Source organism: Colobus angolensis, unplaced genomic scaffold, assembly GCF_000951035.1.
Source record: "Colobus angolensis palliatus isolate OR3802 unplaced genomic scaffold, Cang.pa_1.0 Scaffold6, whole genome shotgun sequence".
Classification (NCBI taxonomy): Eukaryota; Metazoa; Chordata; class Mammalia; order Primates; family Cercopithecidae; genus Colobus; species Colobus angolensis.
In genome coordinates, this window is record NW_012119598.1 from 19,879,326 (window position 1) to 19,882,316 (window position 2,991).

The following is a 2,991-nucleotide window of genomic DNA, read 5'->3' on the forward strand; positions in this document are numbered from 1 at the left end:
GATGAGTGCACACTAGGACATTCATGGGAACAAGAGAGTATATTGATATCATATTTCATATATATTTATGCCTTTGAACTCCTCATGGACTTGTTCTTAGACTTTTGACTAGAAATAAATTCTTCACTATTTAAACAATGTTTTCCCAAACCTTTATGTACCTAGCACCATCCAATTTCTTTTTTATGCCTTGTTATCTCATGGACACAGTGGGAATTGAAAACCAGTGTTTTTAATAAAAAGGTCTTATATTGGTGAACAGGGAATTGAGGACTTGGAAGCTTCTAATTATGTAGCACAGGCAATGAATGCAGGCTACCTCTGAGTTTACCCTGGTTCCTTCATCCAGCCTGGCAGGCCTTGCAGAGGGGGGGGAGAAGAATCTTTTACTGGACAGGCAAGAATAAAAGGGGTAGAGAGAACTGGGCATGTGATAAAAGCACATAAAATCTGTTTAAATATATCCTTAAGATTGCTTTAAAATATTTGGTTCTGGCCTTTCAGAAGAGTCCTGGGGTTTTCAGACTTGAGGCAGAAGGACGATTGTATGAGTCAAGCTGCCTCAGGATGTTGTTTATAAAGGATAATTTCTTTATTAGTTCTCATTAATTCATTCATTCTGCCAGTATTTGCTGAGTGCCACCCGCTGTCCTAAAGCTGGAATTCTAGTGATGAACAAGATTGACACAGCCCCAACTCTCATGAAATTCTAGAGACTCTCAGAGGCATGTGGCCTCTGATCTTACAAAGTAAAAAGAACCCCAATTTCAGATAAAAAGGCATTTATTTTTGGTTAAAAAATATTTCCTTTAAAAAGCTATCTCCATGTAGTGCAATAATGTCACAGGATTTTAGGATTGAAAGGCTCATGCATTTATGTGATAAATATTTATGAGCTACTATGTTACAAAGCAGTGCTACCATCTCAGCTAACATTGTTAAAATGGTCAAGACATACTGGTCTGGTGTCCCCCTCTCCCCTGAAGGATGGGACTTTACATGCCTGTGCTGCAGTTCAAGATGTGTTGATTGTGTATTTTGATCTCAGATAGCAATCTCCTCTCACCCCCCAGTAATTTCTGAGTTCTAGAGAAAGCCTTAATGTAAGCTCCAGGTATTCACAATTTGTTGTGTCTGTCACATGGAATGTCATGAGGTTGTAGCTAATAGGAGAGGAAGAATGAAAGACAGTCTTAAAGTTTATTTATTCAGTTCTCTTATTTGTAAACAAGTTACCTGAACTCAAGAGAGCAGAAGGCACATAGGAGTAATAAAGCCAGGCTGTCCAGTTTTCAGGCAAGTCACCTTTCTAGCTCACCATCTTTGTGTTTGGCCATTATGATATTTCTTTGGAATAAAAATTGCTTACCAGGATAAAGGGCAGGTCTTTGTTTCTCTCATTTACCACTGTATCCCCAGTGTCACAATAGTGCCTGATATGTAGCAGATGCTCAATGAATGTTGGTGAAGGAATTAATAAATGAATGATATAAAGGCTTTTATCACAATTAAGTATGACTTAGAGGATATAAAGAAAAGTCAATTCAGCTTTGCCAATAACATACAAAATCAGTATGCACGTAGAGTTTGAGTTTTTCATTGGCTTTACTGATCTTTACTATGAGTGTCTTATTAGTCATCTGAATCCCTTTCTGCTGCCTGTATTTCCGGAATATAACATCAGGAAGGAGGGTTCCATGGTGTAATGGTTAGCACTCTGGACTCTGAATCCAGCGATCTGAGTTCAAATCTCGGTGGAACCTTTCATATTGGCTGGGTGCTGTTTGGAGGCCAAGGTGGGCAGATCACTTGAGGCCAGCAGTTCAAACCCAGCCTGGCCAACATGGTAAAACTAAAAATACAAAAATTCAAAAATTAGTGGGGCATGGTGGCAGGTAGCTATAATTCCAGCTACTTGGGAGGCAGAGGCTGCAATGAGCTTTGCCACTGAAATTCAGCCTGGGTGACAGAAGGAGATTCTCTGTCTCAGACAAAAAAAAAAAAAAAAAGGGGTGGGTCCACACAATTGGAAATTATTCTTTCATCCAACAGGCAGTTGGTCATATACAGAGATTCCAAAGGAATTCCTTACAGATTCTTATTTTTAAAATAACACGAGTTAGAGAGGAGAGGTCATGAGATGGTGTAATTCATGCCATGTACCCTGGCCGACAGACACTTTTGACAGCTAGACTGACACATTGGTAAGGGCAGTGATGGGCTGTATAATGAGGTTTCAGCCAATGATGAACAGCAGGTGTGGTGGTGGTGCCATAAGATTATAATACTATATTTTTACTGTACTTTTTCTATGTTTAGATACACAAATATTTACCACTGCATTCCAGTTGCCTACAGTATTCATACTGTACTATGATGTACAGATTTGTAGCCTTGGAGCCATAGGCTATACTGTATAGCCTAGGTATGTAGCACAGATGGCTGTGCCATCTAGGTTTATGTGAGTACACTCTATGGTGTTTCCACAACAATGAAATCACGTAGTGACACATTTCTGAGAATGTATCCCTACTGTTAAATGGTGTGTGACTGTAAACGAAACCCAGAATGGAGAAGGTTGCTTATGTAAAGAAGATTGCTGTTTAACTAGAAGATGCAGTTGATAAATACAGCAATTATTTGAGAAAAGAGAAAGGATTCAGTTTATTTGGGACACTACGCTGGCAGTTAAATAATCTGTTTTTAATTTTGTCTGCCTTATCTAATGACCCAAAATGAAGTATTTCTTGGCATATGCACTGAAGAGAAAGGTTCCAACTTGTCCTGTGTACCACAGACTATTCCACATTTATTTCACCACCATTTACAGTGTCCAAAGAATGTTTGAGGTTATGAATGGAATCAGTTAAAGAATAGCCTGTTATTTATGCACCTAAGTTAGCTGAAAGTAGACACCATAAAACGTATTTTGGGAATGAAATATGTTTTTCTCTATCAAAGTTATCTAATAAGGTACAGTTGTACCCAAAG

The 2,991-nt window shown here is 38.6% G+C and overlaps 1 non-coding gene across 1 annotated transcript; it reads left to right on the forward strand.

Moving 5' to 3' along the window:
* The first annotated feature begins 1,691 nt into the window (after positions 1 to 1,691).
* TRNAQ-CUG lies at positions 1,692 to 1,763 on the forward strand. The gene has a single exon. It is a non-coding gene; the product is annotated as a tRNA-Gln (tRNA).
* The last annotated feature ends 1,228 nt before the right edge of the window (positions 1,764 to 2,991 follow it).